Raw genomic sequence first — 23,122 nt, forward strand, 5'->3', positions numbered from 1 at the left:
ATCACTACTGGAGTTTTTATTTTTCGCTGAACAAACAAAAAAAAGACTGAAAATTTTGGGGGAAAAAACAAAACCGTTTTTATACTCTGTTATAAAATTTTGCAAACAGGTAATTTTTCTCCTTCATTGATGTGCACTTATGAGGCAGCACTGATGGGCACTGATAGGCTGCACTGATGGGCACTGATAGGCTGCACTGATGGGCACTGATAGGCTGCACTGATGGGCACTGATAGGCTGCACTGATGGGCTGCACTGATGGGCACTGATAGGCTGCACTGATAGGCTGCACTGATAGGTAGCACTGATAGGCTGCACTGATAGGTAGCACTGATGGTCGGCACTGAAGGGCACTGGTAGGGGGCACTGATAGGTGGCACTGACCTGTTTTGGTAGGTGATGCTGGTGGGCACTGGTGGGTGGAACTGGTGGGCACAGTTGCTCTTCCTCTTCTGGACCGATGATGCTTTGACAGCAGCTGGTGATCATTTTTTTTTTTTTTTTCTTGATGATAGCTGATAGCGTGAGAAGAAAAAGCTGATCGCCGGCTGCTGTTTACATCAAGTGTTCAACTGTCATTGGCTGACAGCGGATCACATGGTAAGGGGCTGGGACAGGCCCCTTACTCGGATCTGTGATTGGCTGAGTCTCATGGACTCGCTGATCACAGAGCGAGCCGCACACGCCCCGCAGGCAGCTCATGCACGGGAGGACGTAAAAGGACGCCCTCCTTGCAATTTAGGTCCATGCTGTAGCTGTCTTTCGGCTATAGCGGGGGCATGAAGAAGTTAGAGGGTTAAGACTTAAGTTGGGCATAGATTATTACACCGCCCATAAATGCTTAATGTCCTGTAAATACAGGCTCAATGTACTCAAGTTAATCGATACAACCAGCCTGTCAGATTTTACATGTGATTATTGCTAGCAGCTATTTTATAGCCGTAACAGTAATCACTGTGTTCTCCTGTCGGGGACGGCTCCCCCTGCCACAAGGGCTGATGGGGAATTAAGTGATTTAGCTTCCTGCAACGCGTGGTTGCAGTAAAGAAGATCAGTCCGTCTGTGGCCGGCTTGAGTTTTTCATTGAGCCAGTAGTCCAAACCAAGCAAAAAAAAGAACAGATCCCTCCATCCACACAAGCGAGGTGGATCAAGGAATTCCCCCCAATGAGACATTTGTTTCTGGACAGTGGCTCAGAATACACTGATCAGCAGCTGCATCCGCTGATCAACAAGTTTTCCAGCCTGTCTGCTCAACAGAAGTTGATCTTAAGGCCCGTACACACGTACCGATCGTCGGCATACAAACGTCGGTGGACGAAGGATCTGCCGATTGTACGCGTGTTAGTATGGTGCCTCCGACAGATGTCTGCGCACAATCCGCGGACAAAAGTCTTTCGTGCAAACATGAAAATATTTGTATGCCGACACCAGAACGGACGATTGTTCGCCTGTCAGTACACAATTCGGCCGACAGACCGCAGATTTGCAAGACTGGGCATGCTCAGAAAATAGAAAACACAGGGAAAGTTAACCATTACATGACATCACTTCTGCAGTCGGCGGACAAAATTCTTGTGCTGTCCTTGTGCTGTCTTTGCACTTTTCAGCAGACACCGACATCCCGGGGAGAAAAGAGGAACATTTGTAAGCCGACCATCGGTACGTGTGTACGGGGCTTAAGAATCAACTTCTGTTAAACAGGGAGGGCCACACACATATCGAAATTCAGCCTCTCCCTGCCTAATGGGCACAATTTCAATCCATCTATGCTCTGCTTTACAAAACACTTATAAGACCCCAATTTTGTTTTTCAGCTGGCGATACATTTCTTCCATTCAGCCCCATGTTCTGAATGAGAGTAATAAATCAGGGCCAATTCACATCAGAACATGGTGTAGGAAACTGATGTTCTATATGCATTTCCCACACTGCGTTCATAGCGCACTGCTGTTGTGATCTGCAATCTGCAGCGGGTATCAATATTAATTAATGACACCCCAAATGCAGGTTGTGAATGCAATGCATTTGCCCACACAAGATTGTCTGATACAGAAGTACCATGCAATCCAGTTGCAGTGAGTTTTCAAAAGTAGTGCATGCAGTACTTGCGGTGCAGCAGTGTTAACCACTTCCCTCCCTAGGACGTCCTGGACTTTGAGTGGGGATATCTGAATGATGGGTGCAGCTGCAGGCATCATTCAGATATCTTTTTTTTGCAGCTGGCGATTCCCTTCACTAAAGCCACTACAGTACAGTACAGCCACTTGATTGTTCTTACAGGTGGCAGGAGGGGACGTCCCCCCCTACTCCTGCCGCCCTCCAGTGCGATCAGCGAGCCAGAGAAGGAATCCACTGTTGGCGGAAGTTCACCATAGAGAATACCGAAGACCAGATGGTCCCCGGTAGTCTCTCTGACTCTCGGAGGCATGGGCATGATGTTATGACTTCACGATGGACATGGCAGTTGTAGATACTGCCATGATGTGGGCTGGAAAGGCTGAGATCGTTTTTTTTTTTTTTTTTTTTATTTCAGTCTTTCCAGCCTAGAGGAGAGACTTATAGACGCCACATCTCTCCATAAAGAGGACCTGTCATGCATTATTATTACAAGGGATGTTAACATTCCTTGTAATAAGAATAAAAGTGATCAAAAAAAAATGTAAAAGGAAAGTGGAAAAAATAAAATCAACTAAAAAAAGAAAATTCAAAGCGCCTCGGTCCCCGCGTGCTAGATTCCCGCAGAAGCGAATGCATACATTAGTTTCGCCCATATATGTAAGCGACGCTCAAACCACACATGTGAGGTATCGCCACGAACGTTAGAGTGAGAGCAACAATTCTAGCTCAACCCCCCCCGTAACTCTCAACTGATAACCTGTAAAAATGTTTAAAGCGTCGCCTATGGAATGTTTTAGGTACTGAAGTTTGGCGCCATTCCACAAGTGTGCGCAATTTTAAAGCGTGACATGGGCGGAACATCATCTTTCACATTATACAAAAAATTGGCCTAAGTTTTTAGTGTTTTGTTTTTTACTCCTAAAACATTTTTTTTCCCCAAAAAAAGAAAAACATGTTTGAAATATTGCTGCATAAATCTGGTGTGGCATAAAAAGTTGCAATGACCGCCATTTTATTCCCTAGGGTCTCTTAAAAAACATATATAATGTTTGAGGGTTCTGAGTAATTTTCTAGCAAAAAAGATGATTTTTACATGTAGGAGAGGAATGCCAAAATAGGCCCGGTATGGAAGTGGTTCATTTTGACATCAAGTTTCTATTTAGTTTTAGTCATAGTCTTTTTTGACAGAATCACCCATGAATTTCAGACTATTCTGCAGGAATCAGACTCAATTTTTTCTGTTTTATGGCCAGCTTTAGTTGTAGTATAAAAAACAATGTTGAGGGACATACCGGTAGTTAAATTCTCCACTCCCAACAACTCCCAGGCATAGATTTATAAAAACTGGAGGGGAATAAAATTGTCCAGAATTGTTAGTTTAAATAGGAGTGAGATGATACATGGCACCATGTGGTGACCAATAATAATAGTCATCCTTTTCATCGCTAATCAAGACAAGGGATACATCCTGCATTTAAAGACAGTGGATGAAGCCATGTAGACTTGTATTAGTAGTTAGTTTAGTGCAAATGAAGTCAATGAATGTTGGGTCCATTAGGTAAAGGGGCTCAAACATGTCAACTGATAGCTGTTTCATTTCTGTGTTTTGTTGGTTCTGCTTTATTCATTTGTGCATGTCTGGATTACACTATTTTATATTGCTTGAGGGTCCATGCACAATGGACATAAATAAACAAAAACCCTGCATCTACAGTTTTGGGTTTTGCCTGTAAAAGCAGCTCAATGTTATCTGAAGTGTCCATGCACATTAGGATATTTAGAGGCATATTTTAAGCTCATATTTTAAGCTCAAAACCTTCTGGTTTACGTTTGAGCGGAGTTTTCTTTTATATATAAGATATATATATATATATATATATATATATATATATATATATATATATATATATATATATACAGACTTGTATAAAGTACTCGAAATTTCTACTTGAGTAAAAGTACAAGTGCTCGATCAAAAAATTACTTGAGTAGAAGTGGAAGTGCTCGCAGAAAAAGTTACTTAAGTAGAAGTACTAAAGTATTCAACATTTTTTTTACTTAAGTATTGCAAGTAGTTTTTTCAAAAAATTTGCTACTTCAGTACTAAAAGTAAAAAGTACCAGTAGTTTTGAAAAAAAATTTCTACTCAAGTACTGAAAGTAGAAGTACAAGTACTGTGTTATGTAGTTATTAAAGAAAGAAGTCAAAAGTATGAACATCATATTGTTTTTATTATTTCAAATGATTTATTCAAATGATTAACCTGTGTTTGTTAGTAGTTTCTTGATGCACTTTAAGCGCTGTAGCACCATTTATTTGTTTGTTTCATATTTTCTTTTTATTGGAAAGATTTGGTATAGCAGCTTTTATTATACACAGCCTTTATTTTCGTATGCGCTGATTTACAAATGACATTATACACATTTTTTTGAGCTTTATGCAACCTGCCATCTACTGTTCTGGCAGTGGTAATTTTTTTAAAAGTAACGAGTAACTATGCAGCACAAAAAAAAAAATACTTGAGTAGAAGTATCGAAATCATCGAAAAAATGTAGTGAAGTAAAAGTAGAAGTAGGAGAAAAAAATTCTACTCTAGGAAAGTACAGATACCGCATTTCGGTACTTAAGTACAGTACTTAAGTAGTTCTACTTCGTTACTATACATCTCTGTATATATATATATATATATATATTAAGATTTAGCATAAACAGAAAAGGTACAAAAACATACATCTTCTAGACCCAAAAATACAGAAAGGAAAAGGGATTGTGGATTTCCCAAATTTCATTTACATCTTAGTTCACCTAAAGATATAGACAACAGATAATCCATAATATATACTGTACATAGCGTTTACTGAGTTCCACCCCCATAAAAACCTTGCCATGAAAGTCACAAGTGAAAGAAATATATAAAGACGCTACCCTAAAGCAAAAACTCCCTTTGCTATACTTGTGATGAATGTGCGAAAAAGATAATTGCTAACAAACAGTGAATAAAATATAAATACATTAAATCCAGTACATCATAATTCACATAAAAGTCCATAATCTTAAAGCGGAGTTCCGACCTATTTTGCATCTTTACTGATTCCTGGAGTGCTCGCTATGCTGATCAACAATTGGGCATTTTCAATTTTTTTCAGGGGTCCCTTACCTTATTTTCAGGGCATTTTTTATTGTACTTCCTCCTTCTCCCCCCTCTGTGGCCATGGCCACCGACATCACTTCCGCCTTTGCATTGCATCCTGGGAGCTGTTTGTCATCACTCCCAGGAGGCTGGAATCAGGAAGAACTCCCAGAACACTCCCTGGAATCAGGAAGAAGGACCCAGCAGATTACACTGCGGCTTCAGATGCCCACATCTAAGATGGCCGCGCTCAGACAGCGTTTTTAAAAGTAAGATTTTGACTAAAATCTAATACTGTACACCTTGTAAGTATGAGAATAGCGGTTCTGTAAAGGGTGATGGATTAGTATTATAGGGGTATTTTTAGTTTAAAAAGGTATTTGAGGCCGGAACTACGCTTTAAATCTTCTTAATTGTGAAGTAAGGTTCAAAAGTGCCAAAGTGCTGTAAACTCCAATGCGGTGCAAATTGTGCTTCCCTCCCATGTGGCCACTCACTCACCAGCTGCTATGGACTCCCAATGACAGGAGTCATATGTGCTTATCTGAATTTCCTGAGTGTGCTGACTTTGTAGTCCTCCTCCTTTAAAGTGATACTAAAGTCTGATTATTTTTTTTTTCTATAAAAATAACAAACCTGCTATACTTACCCGCTCTGTGCAGTTGGTTTTGCACAGAGCAGCCCAGATCCTCCTCTTCTCTGGTCCCTCTTTGGAGCTCCTGGCCCCTCCCTCCTTTTGAATGCCCCCGCAGCAAGCAGCTTGCTATTGGGCCACCCGAGCCTTGTGTCCATTCAGACATGGAGCCGTGGCCTGACCCCACCCCACCTCATTTCTCTCCTCATAGGCTGACTGACTTTGATTGACAGCAGCAGGAGTCAATGTTGCCGCAATGCTGTCTCAGGCAATGAGGAGAGGAGTTCCAAGCAGCCAAGACACTCCTACCACATTGCTGGATCTAGAGGGAGCTCAGGTAAGTATGAGAGGGGCTGAGTGGGGCTGCTGCACACAGAAGGCTTTTTATCTTAAAGCGCAGAATGCATTAAGATAAAAAACCTTTCTGACTTTACAACTCCTCTAACTTCGCTCCTTAGTTATTGGGCAGTGGGATGCTCATACATTTGTATAAATAAATGGCAGAGAAAGATCCACCCAGCATAATCCCATTTATTATTCAAACCAAAATAGATTTAAAACATATCCACTCACATTGTATAGGGATAAAACAAAAATAAAAACCGGAACAGGAAGTCCACATCGTCTTGCTTCTCACCGGCCAGAAATGACGTCCTTACTCGCAGTGACTGACGTGTTTTGCCCCTCGACCCAGGGAGTTATTATAGGTACAGGGCTTTGATAATGCCCTGTGGGAGGGGCGAAGCGCATCCGTTTTTCATGCTTGTTTTATCCTTATACAATGTGAGTGAATATGTTTTAAATCTATTTTGGTTTTCATAATAAACGAAATGATGCTATGTGGATCTTTCTCTGCTATTGATTTATACATATATACGAGCATCCCACTGACCAATAACTAAGGAATAAAGTTAAAGGAGGACTACAAAGACCAGCACACCCAGGAAATTCAAATAAGCACGATTTGCGCCCTATTTGATATTACAGGACTTTGACACTTTTATCATGATGGAATTCCTTCACAATTAGGAAGATTAAAAGCAGGGTTCGTACAGTCATGAAAAATGAATTTAAAGAATTATAAAATGGCAATTTCCAGTCCTGGAAAAGTTTTGGAAAATAATTTAACCCACAAAGTTTTGGAAAAGTCATGGAAATTTGTTTCACAATCACTGTACTGTATATTCGAATATGCAGAAAAGAGAGAAAGGCACCAAGCAGGAGCGCGCCCATCAGATCTTTTTCTTTCTCCAGTATATTCCAATATAGTTGATAATATTGGTTAAATTACAATAGTTACATAGACATTTCATGAAACATTAGGTCATGAATATTTACTTGAAGTTATGGAAAAGTCATGGAATTTTATTGGTAAAAATGTGTACGAACCCTGTTAAAGATTATGGACTTTCACATGAATTATGATGTACTGGATTTGATATATATGTATTATTTTTTCACTGTTGTTTGTTAGCAATTATCTGTTTTTCACACTCATCACGAGTCTAGCAAAGGGAATTTTTGCTTTAGGGTAGCGCTCTTTATTTATTTATTTTAATATTTAAAGGCACATCACTTTTAGAGCAGCAACCCATATTAGCACCATCATTTTTGTATTTATATACACCACAAGCGTGGGAATATATAGGTGTGTGTGTGTATGTATATATATTTGTTTATTTTATTTTTTTTTTTATGAAAGTCACAAGGTTTGACAAAGAGATAAAAAACAAATCAGGTAAATCGAGAGGACTCTGGTACGGCACGTTAGATATTACATGGCTCCATAGAACCATAGTCACTATTGTCAATCTAATAAAATATAAATGGGTGACCACAGATCCTAAAAAGAAAAGCAAATAACAAAGAGAAAACGATAGAAAACTTATTCAAGCATTGAAATAGTACATGGGAAGAATTGGTCTTGCAACTATTTTAATGGTTATCTGGTACCAAATAGAGATAAGAGGTATTTTCTGGCAGAAAAAAATGCTAAATACTCCTAAACACCTGTAAAAAGAAAAAAAACAAAAAGGCTCCATATGAGCATTTTATTCTGCCAAAAGCATTTTTTTAAGCCCAGTGTGCTTGGACCCTGAAGCACTAATGAGTATTTGCTAGATGTCAATGGCACATGATGTATATTAGCCAATAAGGTTGCGCTGAGCTGGTTACGGAATAAATCAACATTTTCTTTTGAGATTGGAAAATTCTCAATTTGACTATAATCACATTCTCTGAAGAAAATGCTCCTATTTGTTAGGGAAGCAGTATCAGAAGGCAATAAGGACGGGGATTGCTAAAACTGACTATTACAGTGATATCAAGGTATTGAATAGTCCGTTTGTCAGTTTTCAGTTGATAACCACGGTTACGACAACCTAAAGGATTTCTGAAAGAAACAGGAAACTCCCATAGGGAGTAATGGAATTTACCAGAGCCGACCTGGCTGATTCATTGTAGCTCAGTACCCGTAATATTTAGAGAGCTCTGTTGATGAGTAGATGGAAACCAGAACACAAGGACACCAGGGAAATGCAGTGGTTGTTTTTAGTTGTTAGTTATGTGCCCTAATGACACCCATTATAATACAGTATTTTCTTTCGTAATAGTTGGACAAATTGTCCTGTCTATTTTGAATGGAAAGGATAGCTTATTTTTAATGGTGTTTATTTTCACTGGATGTTCCTACGTATTTTCAGGAAAACATATGGCTGTAACTCATTCTGCTTAGAGAATTTGCATATTTGCTTTTATTAGCAAAAATGGGATGTCTTCCAGCATTCCCTGCCAAAATCATTTACATTCCAGCAGCAGACATTTAATGCCCACAATTGTTCTGGATAAAATTGTGTAATAAAAGTCTGTGCCTAAATATTTTTCTGTTGCAATTGTCACACTAGTGATTTTTTTTATCTGCTATTGTGATTGATGGGAGAATCTTCTGCCAAATAATACTGCATGTGTGACATAATTAGAGCAGTGGTCATTATTCCTGCACTAAGATGATTCCCACTGCTGGACATTAAAGGTGGGAAGACAATGTAATAGAGCAGCACGAAATGCCAGCAGAATGCTTGGATGTATAGGGAGAGGTATAAGCAGTAGAAAGAGAGAAGTGCTTATGCCGCTGTACAGAACACTGGTGAGACCTCACTTGGAGTATTGTGCGCAGTACTGGAGGCCATATCTCCAGAAGGATATAGATACTCTAGAGAGAGTTCAGAGAAGAGCTACTAAACGAGTACATGGATTGCAGGAAAAAACTTACCAGGAAAGGTTAAAGGACCTTAACATGTATAGCTTGGAAGAAAGAAGAGACAGAGGGGATATGATAGAAACTTTTAAATACATAAAGGGAATCAACTCGGTAAAGGAGGAGAGCATATTTAAAAGAAGAAAAACTACCACAAGAGGACACCGTTTTAAATTAGAGGGGCAAAGATTTAAAAGTAATATGAGGAAGTATTACTTTACTGAGAGAGTAGTGGATGCATGGAATAACCTTCCTGCAGAAGTGGTAGCTGCAAATACAGTGAAGGAGTTTAAGCATGCATGGGATAGGCATAAGGCTATCCTTCATATAAGATAGGGCCAGGGACTATTCATAGGATTCAGATATATTGGGCAGACTAGATGGGCCAAATGGTTCTTATCTGCCGACACATTCTATGTTTCTATGGACCCCTGTTCTGCTTAGAAACAGTCATCCTGCATATTCAGGGCCAAGGAACAGTGCTTTTGTAAAGACCACCCCCACCCCATGCCAATGATACTCACCTAACCAATGCTTTCCCACTACTGCTCCCTCTGTTAGAGCAGTAAGAATAATCGGGTAAGGAGGAACATGTACCCTCTTTTGTGAGTACAAAGAAAGTCACGTGTCAATGACGCAACGTGTCGGGAGGAGACGGGTGACGTCACTTCCGGTCATGGCAGAGACCGAAAGTTCAGATTCCATAGTGTTCTGCCTGAGTGTGACCCCACGGTCTCAGCTGCTGGATACGCAGTAGTTATTTTAACTGTAAATATATATTTTGTTTTTAATAAATTCGTTGTTAATACTACACCATGAGGATTATCAGTCTTATTCAATGTGTGAGGTTATTAAGTGCCATCAGATATTGAAAGACATACACCCCATGGAGATCAGTGTTGCAGTTGATGTGTGTTACCTTTTAAGTTAAGGTGAGCTGCCATTGCACATAGTGGTAGAGTTTATTTTTTCCATTGGATTGAGCCCTGGAGTACATAGTTGTTTAAATCTCACCTGGATTTTGAAGCATTATCTTAGCACCAAGAACTTTATTATTGAGCTTATTCACATTTTGCACTGGACTTTGGCAACACCATTTATTGTGAATATTTTGTTTGATACTCAGTTTTTCTGATTGCACTTCTTTATATGTTGTATTATCTTATCATTATATATGGTATTGGATTTATATAGCAGTACTTTTTGCTTTACTTGGCAATCGCTTTTTAGATTTAGCGCCACTCCATTGATCTGTTAAGTACACTGAGGTATAGCAACCAACCGTTAGGCCGGAGTACTGTCACATGACTTGGGCAGCTCATCCAAAACCAGCTGACATCTTGGGTTTTAGGACCTGCTAAGGAATGCTTGTAAAGTGAGCATAGCTAGTGGGGGGAACCCTTTACAAAGACAGTGCTACCATGCCCTACATGGAGAAGAGGGCAGTGTTCCTTAAATCATATTCTTATTAAGGCCTCATGAACACAGCATGTCAAAAATAGGCATTTGATGTTTTTTTTTTTTTCGGCCTCTAAAAGCCCCTCTGTTATTCTTTGCCCATGTACATAAGCATTTACAGGCAATTAGAGGCAGAAACAACAAAATCCAGCACTTGCATGTTCAGAAGAGAAGCGTTTGGGTTGAAAAAAAAAACACAGAACCGTCATTAACATGCCTTGTTTGAATGTTAATGCATTCTAATGGGCAGAATAGATTAATATTCTGGAAAATAATGGCAAATGCTCATGAATGCACAAGCAAAATATGTCTTTAGCTGCCTTTTCCTCCCCCGAGCAAAGGCGTCAATAGGGAGACAGGCAAGGACTGTTGTGTCACAGAGGGCAGACAGTAGTAGGCGAGTACCCAGACATGGAGCAGAAAGACCGGAATAGTAAAGTAATAGAGATAAAAAGAGTGTGAATTACAGGAAAGGATAGGAACAATAAAGCTGGCCATACAATACAATAAGTTTTTTTTTTTTTCTTTTTTTGTTCACCCTGCCACCTGAATTAATGAAATCAAACAAAATCCTCCCTCCACACCAAATAGCCTGAATGGATGAATCTCTCGCTGTGGCTACTGTGTGTAAACTGTGCCTGCATCTGACTGAATGCTGGTGCCCTTGGGCAGACAATTTTCTACGTCGGGCAGAGTTGTGCCAATAGGTCCACCCACTGATCTAAACAGATCCTAATGAAGGTGGGAAGAGATGTGCCGACGGGGCCACCCACTCATCTAATCTGGACAGATCCTAATGAAGGTGGGAAGAGATGTGCTGACGGGGCCACCCACTAATCTAATCTGGACAGATCCTAATGATGGTGGGAAGAGATGTGCCGATAGGGCCACCCACTGATCTAATCTGTACAGATCCTAATTATGTTGGGAAGAGTTGTGCCGATGGGGCCACCCACTGATCTAATCTGTACAGATCCTAATGATGCTGGGAAGAGATGTGCCGACGGGGCCACCCACTGATCTAATTTGGACAGATCCTAATGATGTTGGGAAGAGATGTGCCGATGGGGCCACCCACTGATCGAATCTAGACAGATCCTAATGATGTTGGGAAGAGTTGTGCCGATGGGGCCACCCACTGATCTAATTTGGACAGATCCTAATGATGTTGGGAAGAGTTGTTCCGACGGGGCCACCCACTGATCGAATCTGGACAGATCCTAATGATGTTGGAAAGAGTTGTGCCGACGGGGCCACCAACTAATCGAATCTGGACAGATCCTAATGATGCTGGGAAGAGATGTGCTGACGGGGCCACCCACTGATCGAATCTGGACAGATCCTAATGAAGGTTGGGAAGAGATGTGCCGACAGGGCCACCCACTGATCGAATCTGGACAGATCCTAATGAAGGTTGGGAAGAGATGTGCCGACAGGGCCACCCACTGATCGAATCTGGACAGATCCTAATGATGCTGGGAAGAGATGTGCTGACGGGGCCAACCACTGATCTAATTTGGACAGATCCTAATGATGTTGGGAAGAGATGTGCCGATGGGGCCAACAACTGATCAAATTTGGACGGCTCCTAGTGATGTTGGAAGGAGTTGTTCAAACGGGGCTACCCACTGATCGAATCTGGACAGATCCTAATGATGTTGGAAAGAGTTGTGCCAACGGGCCACCCACTGATCGAATCTGGACAGATCCTAATGATGTTGGAAAGAGTTGTGCCAACGGGCCACCCACTGATCGAATCTGGACAGATCCTAATGATGTTGGAAAGAGTTGTGTCGACGGGGCCAACCACTGATCTAATTTGGACAGATCCTAATGATGTTGGGAAGAGATGTGCCGATGGGGCCAACAACTGATCAAATTTGGACGGCTCCTAGTGATGTTGGAAGGAGTTGTTCAAACGGGGCTACCCACTGATCAAATTTCAGCTGGCTCATTTAGAGAGACACAGATAAGGATGGAGGAATTCCTCCAACAGTTTTAGGATGGGGGAATTCCCCCCACTGAGCTGTTGTGTTCTGTTAGCAGGAAGACTTTCAGAATACACTGATCCGCACTAATCGAGAGAAAATTCTCCAACAGGCTGATTGTACACAAATCAATCGACTGGTTTACAATCAGCCTGCCCATGCATAGATAGAAACTCAGCCAGTTCCTGTTGAACCAGACAAATGTTGGTCCATGAATGGCCAGCTTAAGGCTGGTGGAAAATGGTTTATATTGCCTGGAGATTGCCACGTGTAGGGCCAGTTAAATTACATATTGGTCACATCCGCTGTCATTGTGGCTGCTGACCAATTTTTTTTTTTTTTTTTAAAGCCCGTAGCGTGTGCAACACACTCAAAAGACTCCACCCGGTGCATAAAAAAGTGCACACACACAAAGTGAGAACACAAAAAAGCACAGGGTGTGCGACAACGTATGGTCTTCCCTCCGAAGAGGTAGGACCCGAAACCTCAATCCCCCGGGGCGCAAGACTCCTGACAGGGGCATAAGGTACTCATGGTCTGTCTGGCCGAAACCAGACCGACCCCGTTCTTCAGGGGGACTGCCGAAACAGCCCCCACCGAGTACTAAGTAGGGCTCCCCCGAAGGGAGACCCCATGGGAGAGGGCGAACTAAGCCAAAAGGCCATATCCACCCCCTCCCAAGACTTAAGGCTGGGCCCGAGGACCCACACCCTCCAGTCTGTGCAAATAAAGAAAACAAAGGTGACAGTGCAGGTGACGGACTCCAAAGAAAAAGACAAACAAAACATAGAAGTGGGGAAGGGGAAGTGGGGAAAGTGCAATGGTGCCATGTGAGGAACCAAGGCAGGCCTTCCAGCCGGAATAAAAAATTCCTCTGGTGCAAGCCAAAAGGCCTGTCCCAAGAGGCAGGTGCGAAAAAGGTGTGCATAGTGCAGTGACCAAGGTGCCAAAAGAACTCACAGCGAGCTGCCCCTCACCAGTGAGAAATTAAGGCACCCCTGGGCTGCCACCCCAGGGGCACTTACACTACGGGCTTTTTCAATCTCAGCCCCCGGCCAGACCGAGTGTAGCCTATCCCCACCAGCAGACATCAGAACCTGGACAGCTTAGAGAGAGCTTACCTACAACTGGGGACAGGCTCGCCACAAAGCCAGATCAAAACCCAGGAGAGAAAGCCCTCCCCTCGCCATCCTGTTCCTCAGCCCATTACATCCAGGAGCAGTTCCACCGGGCTCACCCTCCAGACCGGCTTTCCTGCTCCCTTCAAACTGGTTAGGACAGTTCAACCCATTCAAATCAGAAGGCGGCGGGCCCCACATGCTTTCCCAGATGACCTACTCCCCATACCTCAATACTCAGAGCGCTCCGGGTTTCGGTCATACTGGTACTAGCTAAGGCCCATACCAACTGATAAGAACAGATACTGCACTTGATCTTAGCCAAAAGGCCGAGAAGCGATCTGGCGGAGGAGTTCTGTTCTCCTCTCTGCTGCTGACTGCTGAAAAGGGTGGCTGCTGACCAATTGTCAAAATTGACAGTGGCAGGACTGCTAATAGGCTGCCTGTTTTGTCCCTATAGAATCAGCTGAGGCAGCAAGATGTTGCTTCCTTTGCTAGTGATTGAGATTCCGCAGCATATGGGCCAGTAACAAAGTGATGTCTCACTGTGTGTGACTGTAGAGGAAGCTATTCCAAAGGGACACACAGGTGGCCTTTTTAGAATCCTGTCAATGGTGATTCTCACTAGTGGCAAATGTGTTATCAGTCTTAGGCATATTGTAGAATTGTTTTTATGCTTCGTTTTCTTGATGTTAGAGACTATTCACTTAACTTGGTATAGTTTTTTCTGCTTTGGTTTTACTCTACTGAAAAAGTGCAATGAAGCTGCTGCCTATACCGGCAAGTCAGCATCCTGATTGGTTGCTGTGAGTGACAGTTCCAGGTTATATAATCGTCATCTCCATTATGATCTGACATTTTCTTATCTGTAACATTTTCACAGAGGCAGAAGTATGAAAGCATTGGGTCTGATGACTGCCACTTTCTCTGTACAAGGTCACCTCTGACACACAGGCATGTAGAGAAACTTGCAACCATTCAACAATATATCGGGAGCAAGCAATTACACAGAACTCTGTAGCCTGTGAGGTGCTGAGGAGTTTATCTTTATTTTTTATAGTCTGCCTTTATGTAGAGTGACGCTCCTACACCTTTTTATTACAGTGTCAAAGATGAGGACAACATGTGTGTGGCCAGAAAAATATCAGTTTATCTGTCTCACACATTGACCTGTCCTGTACATTTATCCAAAGCTTGCCATATCTGGCTAGATTCTTAAGGAAAGAAAATCAATTGATTCCTCTATCTACAGTATACAGTGCTGGTAGAGGAATTTGCATTGCCAGCCAACAACCATAACACCAGTGACTGCTTGAATAGGTATGAAATTAGATGGGTGACCGCACTCCAGTACAAGCCAACATCTATATTGTAACAATGTGCAGCAGAAGTGGAACTGCTAATGCATTTCATGCTGTAGCAGTGCTTTGATTAAGTGCTATACAGCATAAAATGCATTAGTAGTCTAACTTCTCTTGCTGCACCTCTGTAGTCAATATAACCGTTATCGTCTCAATAAAGAAATTGGCTTTTACCAAAGTTCGGTCATCCATGTAATTTTGTACTTCTTCTACAATGATGAGCTGGGCTAGCACCTGAGTTTCTTAGGGACAGTGCTGAGTGTAGACCAACCTAGAGCAATATTTTGTCACCATAGGCTTCTTGGCCGACCGTCTTCTGCTCTGCTCTGTCTATTTTTTAGTAGAGAGTAGAGTTTTGTTGAGACAGGGCCACTAAACTGCTTGAACTTGGGCCAATTCAGCAGGAATCACACAAAATACAAGACATTTACGGCAAGCCTTAGTGTGTGTAAAAAGTATTTTAAATAGGCAATTATTGTCTCATTTTATTGCAATATTGTGTGAACACTAAAGGATTGCAACAGACATACACCAAATATAATACAAGCAAACACAAGGGTGACCATGGATTGTGTGTAGACATACAGAAAAATCAACCATTCTGGTGTAAAATCAAGAAATGTTATTACAACAGTGATTAAAATGGCCCCAGCAGAAAATACTGCAAAGCATAAAATATTACTATTTTTGGTTTATATTGGATAAAAATAATTCAAGAAACATGCAAGCTTGATAAGTTTCAAACATTCATCATTCATTCATTCATCACTTCAGGAGTACATGTGAATGGAATGGAAATGGTGCAACCACCAAAGCGTGTTTTTAAACATACAGTATAACACTGAAATCATCATCCAAAAGAAGACCCCTATCCCATAGGGCAGTGGTCTCCAGACTGTGGCCCTTTGCATGCCTTTATCTGGCATGGGGGATAATTCCTGTCGCTGACACCAACAATGAGGCACTATTCCCCCCACTGATACCAATGATGGGGCACTATCCCCCCCCCCCCCACTGATACCAATGATGGGGCACTATCCCCCCCCCACTGATACCAATGATGGGGCACTATCCCCCCCCCACTGATACCAATGATGGGGCACTATTCCCCCCACTGATACCAATGATGGGGCACTATTCCCCCCACTGATACCAATGATGGGGCACTACCCCCCCCCTCCCACTTATACCAATGATGTGGCATTATTTCCTCCACTGATACCAATGATGGGGCACTATTCCCCCCACAGATACCAATTATTGGGCACTATTCCCCCCCACCCCACTTATACCAATGATGTGGCACTCTTCTCCCCCACTGATACCAATGATGGAACACTGTTCCCCCCCCCCCCCACTGATACCAATGATGGGGCACTATTCCCCCCCCCACTAATACCAATGATGGGGCACTATCCCCCCCCCCCCACTGATACCAATGATAGGGCACTATTCCCCCCCCCCACTGATACCACCGATGGGGCACTATTCCCCCACTAGTACCAACAATGGGGTATGATTCCTCCCACTGATCTCAACGATGGGGCACTTTTCCCTCCATCGGTACCAACAATGGGGCACTATTCCCCCCCACTGATACCAACAATGGGGCACTATTTCCCCCCACTGATACCAACAATGGGGCACTATTCCCCCCCACTGATACCAACAATGGGGCACTATTCCCCCCACTGATACCAACAATGGGGCACTATTCCCCCCACTGATACCAACAATGGGGCACTATTCCCCCCCACTGATACCAACAATGGGGCACTATTCCCCCCACTGATACCAACAATGGGGCACTATTCCCCCCACTGATACCAACAATAGGGTCCTATACCCCCCGATACCAACCATGGGGCACTATCCCCCCCCCCCCGATACCTACCATGGGGCACTATCCTCCCCCTCCTGATACCAACTATGGGGCACTATTCCCCCCACTGACACCAATAAAGGGGCACTATTCCTCCCACTATTTCCAATGATGGGGCACTATTCTTCCCACTGATACCAATGATGGTTGTGTACTCACTTGAAGCCAGGACACTTTCTACTCCCGATGGCCAGAGGAGCGGGGTAAACTTTTGTTCATCAAATGGTATAGTCTCCAACATTCCCGGAGGCCGCTCCAAAAAGGTGGGAGCGGGGCTGACCTATGCTTTCTGTGTCTTCTGGTCGCGGAGAGTCGGCTTGGGAGCAACAAGTGCCCCCACAGCAAGCAGCTTGCTATGAGGGCACTTGGGAAAAATGGAGGGGCCCAGAGCGCCGCAGGGGCCGCGGAAAAGATGAGGATCAGGGCTGCTTTGTGCAAAACCACTGCACAGAGCATGTGTAAGCCCCCGTTCACACTGGGGCGACCTGTCAGGCGACTTGGTCGCCTGACAGGTCGCCGTAGGTCGCCTTCCATACAGAAGCTATGGACCCGTTCTAATAGGAGCGACACAAGTCGCTCCGACTTAGAAAAAGGGTCCGGAGCTTCTTTGGGGCGACCCGGAGCGACCTGCATAGACTTCAATGTTATGAAGTCCGTGCCGGCCGCTCCGAGGTCGCGGTGCGAGCAGCGCGCCGCGACCTGTGAGGTCGCCCGGCAAAGTAGCGTCGCCCCAGTGTGAATGGGGCCTAAGTATGACATGTTTTTTGATGTTTTTTTAAATAAACATGTTTCCTTTACAATCACTTTAGGAACAAGCAATGGGGGTTGCAGCATTTCGATTCCTTTCACATGTACTTCTAAAGAATGTTTGAAAACGCGTGGAGTTTCTTGAATCATTTTCAACCAAAAAGAGACATATTTTGATGATTTGCAGTATTTTCTGCTTTTGCTATTTTAATCGCAGTTGCAATACATTTCATGATTTTATGCCAGTGTTGTTGATTTTTCTGAAAATCTACAAACAATCCACGGCTACCCTTGTCTTTGCTTGTATTGTAAACCTTATGTGGATGTAGACATATAGCACACTCTTCTTCTGGTTACATTTGATTATGCAGCAAATATAATTTGGCCCATTGAATTGCCCATTCCTATTCTAAAGCTGGCACCGCACCTTTTCCTTTTATGAAGAGCATATCTGACGCTGTGCAGAAGATCGGAATGATCAGTGGAAAAATGATTGCTCTAGTTTTTGATCATTCCAGTGAAAAGATCAGAAGTGATTACTTACGGATATTTTTGGTACACATACTCGTACCAACATTTATTTAGATGTTCCATTTCCATATACAAGCATGTTTGAAGCTTTTTGGATATAATTTTGCAGCACAATCTGTCAGTCATCATTTCTTCTGTATGCCGTCGTATTGCGTGGGAGCTTTGGACTTGTGCTGATGTATTCCTGCCTGTTTCGTTTCCCTCCTGCTGCAGCATGGTTGGCCCAGCATGTGGTCCGTGTGATACACACTGTGCTTTGATAACCTTCCTTGTTTGTCTTCCTGTAAACCCTTCATACGCTGCCATTATTTTCTATGAAACGCTGACATCCCTGGCGATGCAAAAGGTCATTTTCTATTACGGTGTGGACAAAATTATAGAATAAGTGTATGTACTGTGAATTTCCACAGATGCATCCTGAAAGAAAATGTGATTTTTATTTATTTATGGACACCTTTATCTGAGTAGTACACAAAAAACTGGTGCGATATATATATAATTTTTTTTTTTTTTTTAATTACAGAAATGTTGGCTTACTGAAAAGTACAACCATGTACGGAATAGTTTGCACTCAATACTTGGTGAGGGCTCCTTTTGCATGAATTACTGCATCAATGCAGCGTGGCATGGAGGCGATCAGCCTGTGGCACTGCTGAGGTGTTATGGAAGCCCAGGTTTCTTTGATAGCAGCCTTCAGCTCATCTGCATTGTTGGGTCTGGTGTCTCTCATATTCCTCTTGACAATACCCCACATATTCTCTATGGGGTTTAGGTTAGGCAAGTTTGCTGGCCAATCAAGCACAGTGATACCATGATCATTAAACTGGGTATTGGTAGTTATGGCAGTGTGGGCAGGTGCCAAGTCTTGCTGGAAAATGAAATCAGCATCTCCATAAAGCTGGTCAGCAGAGGGATGCATGAAGTGCTCTAGAATTTCCTGGTAGAGGGCTGTGCTGACTTTGGACTTGATAAAACACAGTGGACCAACACCAGCAGATGACATGGCTCCCCAAATCATCACAGACTGTGGAAACGTCACACTGGACCTCATGCAACTTGAATTCTGTGCCTCTCCACTCTTCCTCCAGACTCCGGGCCCTTTATTTCCAAATGAAATGCAACATTTTTCACAGTCAGTGATGATTTGAGGAGCCATGTCATCTGCTGGTGTTGGTCCACTGTGTTTTATTAGATCCAAAGTCAGCTGAGCCCTCTACCAGGAAATTCTAGAGCACTTCATGCTTCCCTCTGCTGACCAGCTTTATGGAGATGCTGAGGTGCCAGGTGTTTTGAAGTGCCATTAAAATGAATGGCATCTGAAATTCATTTTGTGCGATTTGTCATTTTAGCAGAGCATTTTTAAAATCGTAGGCAGAATCATGGCGATTCTGTCCACGGTTCAAAACACCCTGCAGCCTAAGTGTGTGGTGGTCTTTACAAAGTTTACAGACTTTAAGATCATTCAGATTAATAGGAGTAGGCTCAAAATAATTGAAACACAATGTGGAAACCCAGTGTATGATTTTACATTTTGACCGTAGTTACGCTTTTAATGGGTGAAGGTCCTCTTTGAGTCCTAGTTTGCTTAGTTTCACTTTATTCCCCCTCTCCTGGCCAGTATGACCCCCCCCCCCATCCCCTGGCTAGTATGACCCCCCCCCCCCCCGGCTAGTATGACCCCCCCCATCCCCCGGCTAGTATGACCTCCCATCCCCCGGCTAGTATGACCCCCCCCCATCCCCTGGCTAGTATGACCCTCCCCCCATCCCCTGGCCAGTATGACCCCCCCCCCATCCCCTGGCTAGTATGACCCCCCCCCCGGCTAGTATGACCCCCCCCCATCCCCCGGCTAGTATGACCTCCCATCCCCCGGCTAGTATGACCCCCCCCGGCTAGTATGACCCCCCCCCATCCCCTGGCTAGTATGACCCTCCCCCCATCCCCTGACCAATATGACCCCCCCAATCAATCCCCTGGCTAGTATGACCCCCCCCATCCCCCGGCTAGTATGACTCCCCCCATCCCCTGGCTAGTATGAAATCCCCTGGCTAGTATGACCCCCCCCCCTCTCCATCCCCTGGCTAGTATGACCTCCCCCCCATCCCCTGGCTAGTATGACCCTCCCCCCATCCCCTGACCAATATGACCCCCCCAATCAATTCCCTGGCTAGTATGACCCCCCCCATCCCCCGGCTAGTATGACTCCCCCCCATCCCCTGGCTAGTATGAAATCCCCTGGCTAGTATGACCCCCCCCTCCCCATCCCCTGGCTAGTATGACCCTCCCCCCATCCCCTGGCCAGTATGACCCCCCTCATCCCCTGGCCAATATGACCCCCCAATCAATCCCCTGGCTAGTATGGCCCCCTCCCCCTCTTCACCTGGATCAATGAGTCTCACTCTGCACATAGTCCTTATTCTACCCTGTCTATCCTTGTATCTGTAAATCCCCCCCCCCCCCCCAGAGTTTATCAGAAGCGTGCGCCCCGCTTGCACATTTTTCCGGAGTTGGGGTAATTTGTGTCATTCCTTTGAAATCCATCAGTGAAAAGAATGGCGGAGTGTATAACTACAGCCCTTTCCCCAGGTCTGAATTGCACTAAATCTGTGCTGGCTTCAGTAATGAAATGAAAGCAGACTGTAACAAATCCCAATCACAAATGTCTGCGAGGAAGATTTACATGTGCTGCACCTGAGCAGAGAAGATTACTTCATTGTTATGAAAATCCTTCCTTGTCATCCCCTCAATTAAATTTTGTTTGTGATCTTTGGCTGGCTTATATTTCTGGCTGCCTTCCTGATCACATCCTGCACACGGTCCTTTCTACACATTTCTATTATAAATATTTAAAGAAGGACTCCAATCTAAACAAAAATGCTTTTAGAGTTCCTAATGGTACCGCAGTTTACATTTCTTAGGATAACCCGCTAGCATTTCTCTCCGTTTCCGATCCTGGAAGATGCTGCTAACAGAATTACTTGTTCTACTAAAGAAGACAAACCAAATTTTGTCTGTGCCAACCGGTAATTATCAATATAATCATTAGGCTAGGTTCACACCGCGTCTGCTGTTTCCTGTGCTTCCATTGAAGTCTATGGGGCCAGAAAGAAGCCCTTTTATGTTTAAGACACACAGCAAGGAATGGCACAGATATAAATGGGCCCTAAAAAAATGATGGTAGTCCTCTTGTCGGGGATTATCATGTGTGAACGAGGACTGAAGACTTATATAAGCTTTAAAATGTTAAAGTAGTTTTTAGTGTGCTGAAAGGTTTCTAAAGGAAACTTCAGAGGGTGCCAACTAAGTGTAGTAGTATACTACACTTAGTTGGCGCCCTCTGCTGTTTCCTTTATATATTGCAGAGATCACTTCAGTCTCATTGAGGCCACATATATTTTTGTAACTATTAACTTTTAGGTATAATCCTACACCCCTACGGCACATTCTCACATATGATTGTCGTAGCTCTGCTGAATACCTCCCTGCACCATTCTCTATAATTCCTAGTATTCTGAAATCTGCAGCTTTCTTTAAAATAATACCAGGTGTTCCTGCCATGAGGGTTCTTGTTCAGGCTTTACCTGTTAGTGTTCATGCATATGGGCATATGGCATTAAATACAGCTGTATTTGGGTGCCTGGGAGCCACAGGTGTTTTGCGTACAGTTGTCTATACAAATGAATTACAGGATAGAACTGTATATGGGTATGCGCTGATCCAAGGGTAAACATGCATACAGAAATGCGTTCCTGGACACGTGCTTGCGCTCAGAGTTGCCCAGTTCCTGTCCCATCCCCACTGCATCCTGGTATTTTCAGGTATGTAGGAGCACTTAACATTTTCCCTGCACTTCCACAATATTGTCTTTGGCACATAAGTAGTCAGTCTCCAGGACCAAGCTGTCACATGTGGGGAGAGGGCGAGGGACGTGCTGAACGGTGTACAGCTACTGATTTCTGGGAGCAGTGGTCCTTCCAGTGGAATCCCTTGGAGACCAGAGAAGCTGGTGGGAGAAGCTGGTAGCGTCTACTGGAAGGTGAGACACATTAGACACGCAGTGTGTGAAGCACCTAGGAAAATATATATATATACTGCTCAAAAAAATTAAAGAAACACCTTTTAATCAGAGTCTAGCATCACTTCAATTAAACTCCTGGGATATTGATTCAGTTAAGTAGCTTTGGTGTTAAATTAAAACCAGGTGCACTAGATGGGCAACAATGAGGCGACTTCCAAAACAGGGATGGTTTTACAAGTGGAGGCCACTTAATTTTTTCTTCCCTGCTCCTCTTTTCTGTCAGTTTTTCACTAGTTTAGCATTTGGCTAGGGTCAGTGTCACTACTGGTAGCATGAAGCGATACCTGGACCCTATAGAGCTTGCACAGGCAGTCCAACTCCTCCAGGATGGTACATCAATATGTGCCATTGCCAGAAGGTTTGCTGTGTCTCCCAGCACAGTCTCAAGAGCATGGAGGAGATTCCAGGAGACAGGCAGTTACTCTAGGAGAGCTGAACATAGCTGTAGAAGGTCCTTAACCCATCAGCAGGACCAGTATCTGCTCCTCTGAACAAGGAGGAACAGGATGAGCACTGCCAGAGCCCTATAAAATGACCTCCAGAAGGCCACTGGTGTGAATGTCTCTGACCAAACAATCAGAAACAGACTTCATGAGGGTGGCCTGAGGGCCCGACGTCCTCTAGTGGACCTGTGCTCACTGCCCCACACCGTGGAGCTGGATTGGCATTTCCCATTAAACACCAGAATTGGCAGGTCCACCACTGGCACCCTGTGCTTTTCACAGATGAGAGCGGGTTCACCCTGAGTACATGTGACAGACGTAAAAGGGTCTGGAGAAGCCGTAGAGAATGGTATGCTGCCTGTATCATCATTTGGCA

At 43.7% G+C, this 23,122-nt stretch overlaps 1 protein-coding gene across 2 annotated transcripts in view; it reads left to right on the forward strand.

The window, feature by feature from the left end:
* GALNT7 (polypeptide N-acetylgalactosaminyltransferase 7) overlaps positions 1-23,122 on the forward strand; it is a 303,038-nt gene that overhangs the window by 127,700 nt on the left and 152,216 nt on the right. The gene's annotated exons all lie outside the window — the stretch shown is intronic.

This window comes from Pelophylax lessonae (genome assembly GCF_965119305.1).
Source record: "Pelophylax lessonae genome assembly, chromosome: 1".
Taxonomy (NCBI): domain Eukaryota; kingdom Metazoa; phylum Chordata; class Amphibia; order Anura; family Ranidae; genus Pelophylax; species Pelophylax lessonae.